Source organism: Symphodus melops (genome assembly GCF_947650265.1).
Source record: "Symphodus melops genome assembly, chromosome: 1".
NCBI classification, from domain to species: domain Eukaryota; kingdom Metazoa; phylum Chordata; class Actinopteri; order Labriformes; family Labridae; genus Symphodus; species Symphodus melops.
In genome coordinates, this window is record NC_136691.1 from 15,960,671 (window position 1) to 15,975,454 (window position 14,784).

Genomic DNA, 14,784 nt, shown 5'->3' on the forward strand with positions numbered 1-14,784 from the left:
CAGAATTAGAATCTTTTTTTTTTTTTTTTTCGCCAAGTACATTTACATTTTGAAAAAATTGTCTTGTTGTTTTAGTGCAAAAGAAAAAACAAGACTAAAATAAGTACAAATGTGAGAATAAAATAGAACGCAATTAGTATCAGTACTGTACTCATTGTTGACGTCATTATTCAGTTCAGTTCTTTTGTGCTCACATTGTTATAGGCTACAATAGTTCAACTGGCATTATATTTGTAACCAAACTTTCTTGGTTTAACCTAACTGTATATAGTAAGTAAAACAGAAATAATGAATGGCACACACACACACACACACACACACACACACACACACACACACACACACACACACACACACACACACACACACAGTGGTATAACTTCTCCAGCCACAGCTTAAGCTTTTTTAAACATGGATATGTGCACAGCGAGCTGGACTACGACAACGACTACTGTATGGCAGTCCCTTTAGGGACGCATTACTATAAAAGCTGAAGGCACATTTCAAAAGACAACAACAGATGACGAAAACTTACATATCATAAAAAAATAGTTCTATGTTTAATCACCACATGTGCTGAAAGCACAGAGAGGAGGTAGTCTCACGTCACATACTTTGTTAACCCTGTTAACACACGTGATGAAACCAAAGTAAAGGTTAGCCCTATGTCTTGATAGGATCATAAAGAAAATGGTGGTTGGAGAAAGAAGGCTTCTGTGAACAGGTCTTGTCGAGTGAAAGTACAAGTCACCATCACTGTGAACAACAGCTCAACAGAGAGGGAAATATGTTTAAGGAAATTGCAGCAGGAATTGTGCAGAACAGCAAAGTATCTGCTAGTCTGCTTGTAACTTTCTTTTCAACTTGACATGCAAGAACATTGATTCAATCAGATTTGAAGGATGCAGGAGTGCATTGGGACTTCCACAATGTGCTTATCTTCTGACAGAAGTAGTAGGTGAAAAAAAATGGCCAAGCATTCTCTTTGCCTGCACCACAGTGATTTATCCACTTGAGTGCATGCTTTGGCTGATTGCTTTTTTTTAGACAGAGCAATCTCCCCTATGTCAGAGAGAGTTTGCCATTTATTGCTGAGCAGAACTTTGATGTGAAATCGGAGCACAGAGGAGGTTAATATGAGAGTTCAACATACTCAGTTTCATTGCAAATATAAAACCATGTTTGTGTTTGAGCGCAAAACGAAGTGCCAAAGACCAGAGCGATTCAGTGTGTGTACCTCTTAAGATGTGATGGAGTTTTTTCCATCTGCTCCCCAAGCCTCATCTCTGAGATATTCATGAACTGTCACAAAGAAATAATGGATACTGTGGGCCACCTATCATCAAACTGTGTCAGTGAGTCCCACATCATTTGGATGTACAGGGCTGAAGGAGTGATGGGGGGCGGGGGGATCTTTACTAAGATTAGAAAAAGTTACATCAAATATTTGGGTAGTTTACATGTTCATTTATTCTTTGTGGCACAAGCAACATTAATTTACCCATCTTTCTTCCCTTCCAACCGCATGTTACACCTGCACACACTTGCACCTTCCCTCCCACAGTGGCTCGTCCCTCCCTACCTCTGTTCTTAACTTTGTTTTTTGTGTTTTTCTGCTCTTTCGACAATATTCATCCGCTGTAAGTTACATACGTTCAATAAAATTACTCACATTTTGAAAAATGTCCCTTACAAAAAAAGATCTGCATGTATGATGCGTATTGCAACATTCATCCTAAACCAAGAATGCAGGACTCCATTAGCAGCAAGCAGCGGCCAACAAATATCTTTATATAGGCTGCACTGAATTCTCAGTGTTTACTCACACAAATCCAAACTGTTCCTCAGAGACATTCAGAAATATATATTCTCCTGTCCAGAAAGATTGAATGCTGACCTCCCATGCAAGCAAGAGCATTTGCCAGTATATCACTATTTATTTTAAATCTCTTCCGTGTATTGCTTCTGTGTGACTGAGACGAAAAAACCCCTGAAAATTTTAATTTACGAAATCTATAATGTACTGATGCCTCTGGAATTTTAAACAGAGCTCTTCTAATTACCAATCCACTGTTCTGGCTTTATTGTGAATTTGCTCTTGGCCAACCCCTCCACCTCCACTTCATCCCCTCAGCTCCACCCTCATTGAGTTTGGACCCGTCTCAGCAGTTTGAGCATAATCAGCTGTACAAGAGAAAGCAGGAAGAAGAGAGAGGACATTTTATCTGAGTTTGCTTTTTCTTGTTTTCACACAAATGGAGTGAAATTTATACTTGCATAGATTTAATGTGATGCATATAGTAGCTTCTGTGCAGCAGTGTGTAATGGGCTGTGTTCATTAGGGGTTGCCTGTAAACAGAATACATACGATAATGCTTTGCCTTGAACAAGTGTTGTTTTGCTCCTTGGTGCCTTCTAATGGCTTGCTTAAAGAGGGAGAATTGATTTTGTGGTTTCGAGAGATCCTTAGAGATGCGCCTGTGTAGCTCTAAAGGATACTGTAGAATTACATGCGTTCACTCTATGTGTTAAGTTTCTGCACATGGAGATAGAGCAGAGGGAGACAATGGTTGTGAGACTAAGAGTGAGACTCTGCAGACAGGGAGAGTTTTGTTTCTCTCCACCTTTTAAAAGTTTCCCGGTGAGTCGGCTGGCAGCTTGTTTGCTGGCGTGGCAGCAGGCGGAGGTAGATAGTGTGATGAACCCCTTCAGAGGCAGACAATAGATGCTATAATAATAATAATGCTGGAAGAAACAAATGTCATTCCATTGTTTCTTATCTGATTAAGACCCAGCAACTATGTTCTTGTCACAGTTATAGTGACAATGACTGAATTACCTGTAATATCCTGCTCCTCTCTCTATCTGTATCTGTCTCTCTCTCACTTTACAATCTATTGATTATTGGTCCTGTGCACATGTCCACATATATTGTTAATAAAATGAGATGACGACAACCTCAGTGTGTGATTAAGGGAACGACAAGCACAAGACCAGTACATATTTTATTCAAATAAATGAGATGGCTCAGACAGTACTCTCAGGTCTCAGGTTGTGGCAGTCAGAAGAATCAGAAACTGATGAAACACATAGATTTGATAATAGGTATTTGTATTTACCCGTGCAATGATGTCCCTGTTAGACATCCAGCTACCTGCCAGCCAAGGAAGATGAAACGCTCCATTACTTATTAACCTCTACTTTAAAGGGGAACCAAGTCAACCAGAGAGGCTGCTTTAGTTTACAATAACAAACATCTGCTGAGCCAAAGACGAGATCAAATCACATCAATAAAAGACATGGAGGATGACATGGACCCGCGGTCAGATAGTTAAGTGAAGGTCAACCTGTCAGGTAATCGTGTAATCTGAAATCTCTGCGGACAGTGACGGGTGGAGAAAGATTCCCGAGGCCAAAGTGGAATAGTTCCCTGGCCTGCAATATCAAATAAATCAATGTAAGCAGAAGAGCAGATGGATAGTTTTCACCTTTGTAATAGAATTTTTATATTAAAGTGGATTCTTATCTGAGGAGGGCAGGTTCTGATAGATTGAGGACTTATGGGAAAAGACACATGATAAGAAGATTGTCAGAGAGATGCCAGAGTGGGCCCTTCTCCTGAACTGTCTCCATTTTTTTTTATCTGAGTGTAGAACAGCTGTTATAGTTCTTAACTCCACCAACATTTGATTCTCCCACTTTTATGTCTTCTCTTCCTTTTTTTTTGGTCACATATCGCAGTGTCACACACAGACACTATGGCAAAAATAGTTAAAAGGAATTGTGTATACTTAAATCAGGCAAAATAAACACTTTTCATAAAAGTAATTTATAACACAGATGGAATAAAGAAAGTTCCAATTTCTTGAATAAACCCCTGTTTACTAGGTCTTCATCCCAACAAGGTAGTATACTCCCCATTATAATTTTTTTCCCTTTTTCTGTATCTTCTGGCTCATTTCACCATCTCTCAGATTTGTTCATTCCACTTGCCTCGGCTGTTAATCTTTACTGCTCCAACCGCTCCTCTGGGCCTGAGCAAGCTGCAACTCCACTCACAGTGCACTCTGAAAGACTCCAGTGTTCATACAGATATGAAGGTACAGAGAGAGGGAAAGGCTTTCAGAGAAATCACATGAGAAAAGTGGAGAGAATAAAAGAGAAAGGAGAATGCAGCCATTGCTCCTTGACTGTTCTCGTCACACAACAAAGGAGTGACAGAGTTAGATTTTGAAGAGAGGGAAGATGTCCCCCTTCATGTAATAGTTTATTCTTATGAACAGAAAGATCAACTTAGTGGTATGTTGTTCTTTTACAAAAAAATTTTTTAGTAATACAGTTTTGGATAGTGCTTCATATTAGTGCTCATAGAACAAATCATTTTATTTGTTTACAGTCGATGTAAATGTTCTTCCTGCCCTGTGGTTGGGTTGCTGGTCATCCAGCAGGACTTGGGCAGATGGGGGTTACCTATCTTGCTGAAAGGCTTTTAGAGGCACAACAGGGGATCAGAGGGAAAGCCCTCTGGTAGAATATATCTTCATGTAACTGAGGGGTGAAGCTGAATGTAGAGCCTTTGTTGCTAAACAAGGAGAATCAAAATGCAAACTAACGTCGGAGCATCTGTGACAGAGTTGATGTCATGAACCTTGTTGCTAGAAAACCACTTGCAATGGCAGCTTTTTGTAGTAAAGGGACTTTTGCTTACAAACGTCCCTCTGTTAAGTCACTGTAACGCATTCTCTCCTCTCTCTCATCGTCATTGTTTACCATCTCTTGCTCACATTTAATTCTCCTGTTCCCTTTTCTCCTTCATCCCTGCATCTGTGTTATTGACGTTTGTATCTCCTGATCTCTCCTCCAGCTTCGGCTGTGCACTCATGGATGGACGGAGACATGAATACTCACTGCTCTCTATAGTCTCTACAGCTGCTATTAAGATAACAAAGACTCCATTCTTGTTCTTGTCAGGTGTCCCCTTAACACGAGTTAAGCTGCACACACACACACACACACACACACACACACACAAACACACACACACACACGCTTCATTGCCAGTTTGTTATAATAACGCACATGTTCCAGGAGATGTTATGCTATCTATGCTCAAACTGCCCTGTGTGTTTGTCATCATTTTTTTGTGTTTATTTCCTGCTGTGTAACTATGCCTGCGTGTGCTTTATGCAATAGGAGTGAGAGCTGTGTTTTGATGCTATCTGTCGTTTTTATTTAGAGAACAGAAAAATGCGCAAATGTATGCAGCCAGGAGAGAAAAGGCGACAGCTGTCAGGGGCTACAGAGAATACGAAAATGATACACAGAAACACACAGACAGACAAGCTGTATGATTGACATCTGAAAATCTGTCACTACCGTATACCTGTGTGAAAAAACATGAAGAATGCTGAATGGATAAGTGTGCATTCTAGCGTTTTCTCCAGCTTTTCGTAAAATGTTGCACATCCTACAACGTATTTAAACATAACACTGAATTATCAAACCGGCAAGATAAGTGTAGCAGAAATCGACATCCTGTGCAAATTTCTCAGTCATGAATGTCTGAAGTGGAGGTCCCGCTGGCTGCGTTTACATCAGGTTTACATGTACAAGTCCTCTCTTTGTGTATAAAAGACGTTTTTGAAAAAGTAAGCCTGCTCACTGTTTTAGTAAGAGTTTTAGATCACAGCTACTCTGTGTCAGTTTATATGCAATGTGAGGCTCCGCACTAACAAACTCAAGTGTGCTAACATTAGCCTGCGAACACAACAAAGTAGGCCACATGAAATTGCAGTGAGCACTGAGATTTCTTGATTAAGTAATGAGAGTTGGCCCAGACTGTTTCATCATGAAATCCAAAAAAAAAAGATAGCCTATGTGTTCAAACTACAGTTAACAAGCAACCCTTGCATCATATCATATCCACAACACGCATGCATTCCACACACTGTGGCAAACCAGGGTAAACAGATCCCCAAGCTCAGGCTGGGGGAGGTGATATAGAGGAAGTGTTCTTCTTCCCAGTTCAGGTGTTACAGCCTCTGGGCACAGGGCATTGGTGTCACCTGCAGCCATTCGGGGAATGCAGAGCAGAGTTTACCTAACCTGCTTTCAAGCAAGCAGCATGTTGAGGGTAACCGAGTTGCAAAGTTACATCAAAGACACTTTGTTTTCAGTGACATTAGATCTGTCTCCTATTTTATCATGAGCTGCTCTGATGTCCCCCCTCGGTTGCTACAACACATACTGTGTACAAACAAATACCCTTTTCCAACTTTTGGATGTGATGCTAAACTTATTGTATTGATATGGGAGGCAAAGATTTGCAGTCTGTTGTGCTTAGATATTGCTTATATATTTTTATTCTTATAATTCTCAACCTCAGTCCCTTTTTATTTCTACTTCTCCTGCCTATCTTATACATGTGCTGCCTTTATATCTTCTTTAGATAATGTGGCCTTTGCTGGAATACTCTATCAAAGAGAATGATCAGGGAGTGTGTCTCTTGTAAAATCAGACGGTGTGCATGTCACTTTCTGAAAACTTGGTCAATAGAAGTAAACGCTTCCACAGATTGGATAGTATCCGTAGATGATGGACTGCAGGGCGTATTAAACACAGAGCAGAATTTGCCAGCAAAGCAAAAATTCCACCCTTGAATAAAACACACCATCCCCTGATCCTGTTTTTTAACACCCTACAACCCTCTACATTGCACTCACTCACACACACACGCACACACACACACACACACACACACACACACACATGGTTAGCTGTCCATCGTTTCCGAAAATGACGCTTGCTTCGGAGGGGGGTCAATGGCGTTGCTGTTGGTGCCACTTCTCGTGGCCGGCGAGGCCGATCCTTGAGCCGCAGACTCGTCCGCAGGAGGAGCAGGGGAATCCAGAGGACAAAGGAGCTCCTGCTGCCCTCTGGTGTCTTTTCCTACGTTTCTCGGCTCTTTGCAGTTGGTCTTTACACATAAAACACACACACACACACACAAAAACTGCTGATAAATCTAATTTTCTATCTGGCTCACATTGTCTAGTTGTCTCTCCATAGCTGCCATGATCTATCCATCTGTTACACTCCTGCTTTCCTAACGTTTGTCTTCAGCTCCCCACGTATTCCCACATGGATTTGTTAATGCAGCTCTGTCAGACACAATCACATGCTGCCTCAGAGTGACAGATGCAGTTCTTAAGTATGTCTCTCATGTCTCCACCTGCCAAATAACTTTCATTTTAGCTAACTACTTGGCTGTTAGGCCTTTAACAGTGTTTATATACACTAAGGAACATAAGTATTTTAACACCCTGCAATTTGACAAGTTCTCCAATTTAAAAGTTATGGAGTGGTCTGAAATTTCCATCATAGGTGCATCTCCACTGTGAGAGACAGCATTTAAAAGACAGAAATTTGAACACCTGCCAATCAGCAAAAACTCTGGCTCTCAAAGACCTGATACTTTGCCTTTAAAACCTCCACCTCTACTCCACTTAGTATTCTAAATTAGTAGCGCCTGTTTGAGCTGGTTAAAGACTAACCGCCCCACTGTCAGTCAGACTACAACTACTACCATGGGCAAGACCAAAGAGCTGTCAAAAGACACCTGAGACAAAATTGTATTCCACAAGGCTGGAAAGGGCTACGGGGTGAAAGTAGATCAATGCTTTCATGCATTGCACAGAAGGTTCCCCTGCTCAAGTCATCACATGTCCAGGCCCGTCTAAAGTTTGCCAATGAGTATCTGGATGATCCAGACGAGGCATGGGAGAAAGTCATGTGGTCAGATGAGACCAAAATAGAACTTTTAAGTCTAAACTTCACTCGCCGTAGAGTGAAGGAGGAAAAAGAGAGATGATTACTGTCTCAGGAACACCATCCCTACTGTGAAGCATGGGGGTGGAAACATCATGCTTTGCGGCTGCTTTTCTGCGAAGGGGACAGGACAACTGCACTGTATTAAGGAGAGGATGAATGGGATTGAAAATGAAAAAAGAATGTATTGCGAGATTTTGCGCTTTTCACTGTATGGCCTCCACTTTAGACTGTACCTACTATCACAGGTAGCTCTTAACAAGACCAGTTGAATGAAACGGTGTGTTTTAAAATAAATTAGAGAAACTTCGATAAATGCACCCAGTACTTGTTGTTGCTTTTTACCTAAATGTACTAAAAAACAGTGACCCTTGTGAACTGTCAAACACCTATTGGCTGTCAATTGTTGGGTCCAGCCAGAATGCCAAACTAAACTCAGACTTGTGTCCCTTTTGTGATCCATGACAAAAGACTGTTACTCCCAGCATACCTTGCAGATACTCCCAGAATATTCTGCAACACCTAACACATAGGTGTGAAGTTGGAGGTGAATAAAAACAGTTATCTCCCATTTTTCTTCCCCTTTAAAAGCTTCCAGCATCCAGAGAAACACGTCTTTTTCCACCTCACAGCACACCTTAAAAGTTTTGGCGTGCAGGCAACCCAAGGAGAACACACAGAGCCTGCTCATATACAGACGCTGCCATCAAAACTCTTCTGCACAGAAACAAAGTGGTGATCTGATTTCATCAACCGACCTCTCCTCAACTGCGGACAAACACTTTACAACTGAGGCTTAATTAGGTCTGGGCAGTTAGTTTTATGGAGTGTGTTTAATAATTTAGTTATTATTGTGAGACTGTGATAATATTTGCTTGTTATTTGACTACTGCGTGTCAGGTTTTACTAGTTTAAAACCTCTTTTGTTTTCATTATTTGGGCCGCTGCGTCCCGTGTGTGTCTCTCTGTGAACTCGAGTGTTAAAGTCGAGTAATAGCTTCATGATCAGGAAGACCAGTGCAAAAACTGCCTAACATAAATTCGGCCACTGGCTTCTGGGGGTTGAAGGAAACAATACCCGAGTTGTGCATGAGTTTCAAACTGTGATCCAGCTCTTCAGAGGTGCGCTGTTTCTTTTCTCCTCTCCCACACGCGCACCTTTCAGTGCAGACGCACACACATAGAGATCTGTAGCCGTGCTGATGCTGCAGAGACATAGATCAGGTACAGACAGAGTTTCACTCGGTCTCTTCTCTCTCGTTCTCTCACATACACGCACACACAGAAACACACGTGCCACACTTGTTTGTTTCTGCTTTCTGTTCTGTAGTTGAGTTTCTAATAGTATTTGGTTTGATTGAGTTCATTGATTTTCATTGATCAACTTGATGTTTCTTTGTTTAAATAAACTCTGTTAGAATGTAAAGAGCAGTTGCTTGTGATTACTATGTATTTGCATTGTGATAGGCCGGGTGGAAGGGCCTTGTGTTTGGATTTCACGCCTTCAATCAAATACAGATTGTTATTTATTAATAATGTTAGTACTTAATTAATGAATTTGAGACTGATGTTGTAATATTTGGTTGTTTTTTTCTAATGTCAGGGTGGTGCCTCGAGGTCTATTAAACTCAGTTTAATAGGACATTATTGATTTATATTAATAATTAAATAAAAAAGATTATTAATGTTAATTTGATAAAAAACGTAACAAATGTTACTCTATGAAACCCAACATAAATGTTGACTGCGTATTAGCTCCAGGAAAACCCCAACATTACAGAGAACTGGTTATTGAACATGGCATACTGATAGGACTTCATGAGTTGATGAGCTGCATTAACAGTTGTATGGTCTGACATGAAGTGATAGATTGGCTTTACATGGTTATCATCTCTCATCTGAAAGACTGTTGTCTTGTCTGAGGCTGGCGGTGACTAAAGTGGATGTGAAAGAAAGTGGAAAAAAACTTTATTTGCACATTCTGCCTGCAGCAGTGCAGCTCAGGGTAAAGTGTCACTGCAGATGTGATTTTTCTAAGTGTTAATGTGCTGTGTCAGAGTCCACAGGTGTTGCTGGGTATTTGTTTCCTTAGACACCTCTGAGAGCAACGTTTTGTCACCCTCACTCTGTAAAGGACACAAAGCATCCACTTTCAGAGCTTGGCTACTATGTTGCTGCTTAATGTTGTCACTGAGTTTACCAACATTTACTTGCACAGGGAATGTAATACAGTAAGACAGTTGTAAGACTCAGAAATGAGTTCCTTAAACCCTTCTGTTTATTGAGACCATTAATGTGGTGTGAGCTGGGTCAGTGACACATACTTATGTGTGATGTCCAAAGATTGTAAAAAAAAAAAAAAAAAAAACCTGCAAAATCCACGTTCCTGACATGGTCAACATTTGTTCACTTTTAAACAAGAGATGGACTCATACAACTTGTTTAAGTCTGATACGGATCTGATACCTGAGCTGTGGATCTCTGTCGATACCAATACAGATTTGAAACCAGTGTCATATTAATAGTCTGTATTCCTCAATGTGTGGATTACACTCGGAATCATATGTGTGTAAGGCTGTTATACGCAACCAAAAAAAACGTTAAATAAATAAATACATAACTGTCTAAATTATTGCCCCAACCTGACCCACAGTCACCCTCACCCTCTGCTGTCACAGTTAACTCTCTCTATGACCTGCGACATGTTTGCAAAGTAACCGAAGCTGTGCACTCCTTTGTTGTAATCTGCTATCTTTCTCTTCTTAAAGACTTGGGGATTTTGCAGAACTGAACCTGGTTTGAGAATGAGAAATTAAAATGATCTGTTATCATGAGCTCAGGACGCACAACATATCTTTTGTGAAAAGAAGTATGATGTGCTACAATCCCCTCAGTGATAGATTTAACCACTCAGACACTGCACTGCTTTGATTTATGATACAATACAGGGTGAGACACTGCTCTTGCTGCACAATAACTCTGTACCATATAGTGATGTATTTTCATCTCACTGTCGCCTCTTTGGTCATCACAGCTTTGGTCATTTTCATCTTTCATCGTGTAAATAACTTCTTACAGTGGCCCAGAGGGTACTGCTGTCAGAGGTCATGTTTAGAGCTGCTACTGTTCTTAACCCCCTGAGGTCTCAGGCATGTCACCCTATTTTTTAAACACCTGTTCTCATTCATTGTAAAAGGCATCTATAATCTCCCAATATTATACAACAATGTTATATTTTTTTCAAAACAACCTGGGCAACCAGAATACCTATCACCCAAGATAGATACAATACAATATTCAAATCTCAAATGGAAGTGAAATTTCACAGATATATGTTGAAATATAATTTAAACACAACAAGACCTATAACATTTACCCTCTTAAAAGGGTTCTCCTGTGTCCTGGTGATCGGGGTAATAAACACAAAAACCCTAGCCATTTATTTGCGAAAACTTCTAAAATGTTAGTTTTACCAGTACTGTGAGAAACATCTGTAATAGTCAATACTGGAGTGTGATATGTCCTGCTGAAAGGTAGAAATGTGTAAAAAAAAAAATCAAAAAAAATCAAAGGGCACTTAACACATTATTATTAGGACCTGTTTTCTAAAAAGAGCACACGTATAATGCCACTATAATAATAATAATAATAGTAATAATAATAATAATAATAATAATAATAATAATAATAATGATTGTGTTCATATAGCGCCTTTAAAAACAACAAGAATGGTTTCATTCACATCTAAGATTAAGCTAAATTAGACTGCTATCTTTAGTCTTATGTGAATTTTTGTTTACTTTTTCAAGCCAAATTGTCAGGTTTGGGGGTTCTGGTGTGCTGTGCCACGTGTGTTTGTTTTGTTCTCCCTGTCTGTCTACTCCCTCTGTGTCTCCCTTCCCCCTGTAATTAGCGATAAGTTTCAGGTTGGCTCACAGGTGTCTGCAATCCAATCAGCACACTATTTTAGCCGGCTCCTTCCATGCTGCTGGCGCCAGATTATTGTTCTTCCCTCATGGGTTTGTACTCTCCGTGTCAACACCAGTTCTCTAGTGACTCTGTGAATGCTCGTTTTTGATTATCGTGTTTTTGACCTCTCGTGTTTTTTCTCCCTCTCGTTAGTTACCCAAGCCTGCCCTTCCTGCAACCTCGTCTTCCCCCCTGTCGTCTCGTTCGTCTACGTCTGGCTCAACTTCGCGCATGTTTTTGGACTCTGGGTTTTGGGATCATTCTCTAGTCACATTATATTCCATGTAACACATTCTAGTCACCTTATATTTCATGTATCACAGTCTAGTCACATCTTTCATGTAGTACATTTGTCCACCGTTGTCACTCGCTGTTTAATAAATTGTTTGTATCTTCTGTCTCTGAGTCATGCTGCTGGTTCCAAATTCATTCTGACTCGTAACACAAATGTTCAGAGCAGCTTCAAGATGTCTGAACAGTACAACCAGGAGTTTATGTTCTCCTCACTCGTGGAATTCACTGACTAGCTGGCTACCAGACGTCTCAGCCTCTCCTGCTCGCTTTGTTTCCATGGATACAATGCAATTTAATCTGTTACTGAACCTCGCTTTTAGATCATTGGCTTTAATTTGAACTGCAGCGGATCCATGTGGGCCTCTTTTTCTTATCCCGGCTCCTTCCCTGCTCTCTGTGGGGTCCGCGCTCTCAGAGCAGAGGTAAACAAAGCTCTGCTAATTTAGTGTGTAAGTGCGCATGATTAGATACCCTGCTGGATGCTCTGACCCCAAACAGTAAATCTGTTCAGTCTCCACGTCAGCACCTTCTTGTTTGAGGCTGAATAATTACTAAATTAAACAAAGTCTCCCCGACTCTCGTTGGGGCCATTGTCAGCATTCAGTGGCCACAGCAGTGAGGTGCATCGCCTTGTGAGAAAACAACAGTGATTTGTAAGGCGAGCAATAGATTCTAGTAATCTCAAAATAGTGTGACAGGTTCTGACGGCCTCTATAGAGTGTTATTAAAGCAATAACACCTTATAGAGGCCTTCAGAACATGTCACTACCACAGGAGAATGTTTCTTTTCCCTTTCTCCTCGCTGTCTGTTATCCTCCCTTACTCTCTCGCTGTTCATTCTGTCATCTTTGATCAAAGCTGTTGGTCATAATGAATCTGATGGACGGATGCAGCTCTCTCTTTATGTAGAACACGAGACAGGAGCATTTTAATAGTTACTTGTCTTCTGTTTTGTGTCTTCAGTCACCTTTGTTGTAAGTGCCTACTCACGTTTGCAGCTATGTTACAGTCTGTGCATCGTGAACCAATCACAGGATGTAATCATCACAACCCCCTATCACATATTTGAGGATAATTCTCTGCTTAATATCCTGATGTATTCTCACATTAAATCTCTCAGATTTGATGCTCGACAAAAACTTGGAGGCTGGCAGAAGAAACTTGAGCTGAAGTCTTAGGGGGGGAACAAAAGCGCCTATTTGCAATCACAAAGCTCCTCCTGCAAATGTCAGGACTTTTTCAGACATTTTCTTTGGGCTCTGCAATTATTCAGCTGGCAAGCCTGGTTTAAATCAATGACCAAAAAAGTCCCAGTGTCTGAAATTAGCTCTATTGGTTGGTACCCTAGAAGCTTGCATGAGACTGCTCCGATCTCCATGCACGTAATTAAACTGCAGTATTATGTTTTATGTTCTCCACACGTTTGCTGATATTGTTATTCAGTTGAACGACACGTAGCATTGATATTAAGGCACATATTCTCATCATAGCATCGTAGAGCAGACTGTTGATTAGTCCACCACTTTTTTGTTCTCTGTGCACCATGTCTTGCCTCAGGAGACATCCCTCATCCACTCACCCCACCAACAGTGTCCAACTGAGATAGCTGTCAGCAGTGAGGGGCATGTTTTATTTTGCTTCAACCAAAAAGAGACAGTTGTTTAATTTTTTTGGGACAGTTACAAGATAAACACTTGTCATGAAATAGTTTTTTTTTTTTTCTGGTTTCCAATATCCAACCTTTCAAAACAAATAAAGTATGTGTAGAAACAGTGTGATATGACAAGATATGTCCATTACCTCGAAAGTGCAATAGAATTTTCAACGCCTTTGAATCTTCATTCAAAAAAAAGAAAAAAAAACTCTTATCAGCATTACTCTGGTGTCAGGGTGCACATGCATAGACTGGAAATACAATCATTAAATTGTGGTTGAGATTGAGGCTCCAGGGAGACCTCTTTAGAAAATCAGGATAACTTGAAATGAGGTGCTGTTAAATGTATTGAAAATGAGATGATTTAAGTTAAAGAAGGCTCAAGCTTAGGGGAGCTGGATATAGGAGACAGAACGCAGATGGGAGAGGACCTTTTGTTCGCTGCTGGAGGAGGAAATCTATCATCAGCGAAATATGACACATTCAAAAGCAGACAGACTCAGCATGGAGTCTGAAGGAAAACTCTGCATCATTATAAAGACATTTAAGAACACTCAACAAATCTGGAAGAAAAACCTAACCACTTGACAAACTGTCACCCAGCCCAATTTGCTCTATGAATTGATTAGAAATGCTCAATTTCCCCAACGTAGCCTTCATTTATTATCCATAAGACTTTGTGTAAAGCCTGAAGGCTTTTTGTAGGTGCATCAAGTGTCTCTTTATCTGATTTTAACGGTTATGTAATGTCAAATACTTGGATCCAAAGGTCTGTTGCACCTTTTTTTTTCCTTCTGTAAGTGGTTAAGTGGTGTGTTTGTATTTGTTTTTCTGAGGATTATTTGGCACTTAAAGTCAGCTTGTCTGACAATGAGCTGAGATGAATCCATCAGCTGTTTCTGCTTTCTTCACTCAAAAGTGTCAGTTTGGATAAAGACAACCTTCAGTGTTCATGGAGACAGATACGCTTGAGTAAAAAAAAAAATAGTTGATGAATGAACTATTAAAACTGTCAAAGAAAGACACTGTAAATAGGTCAT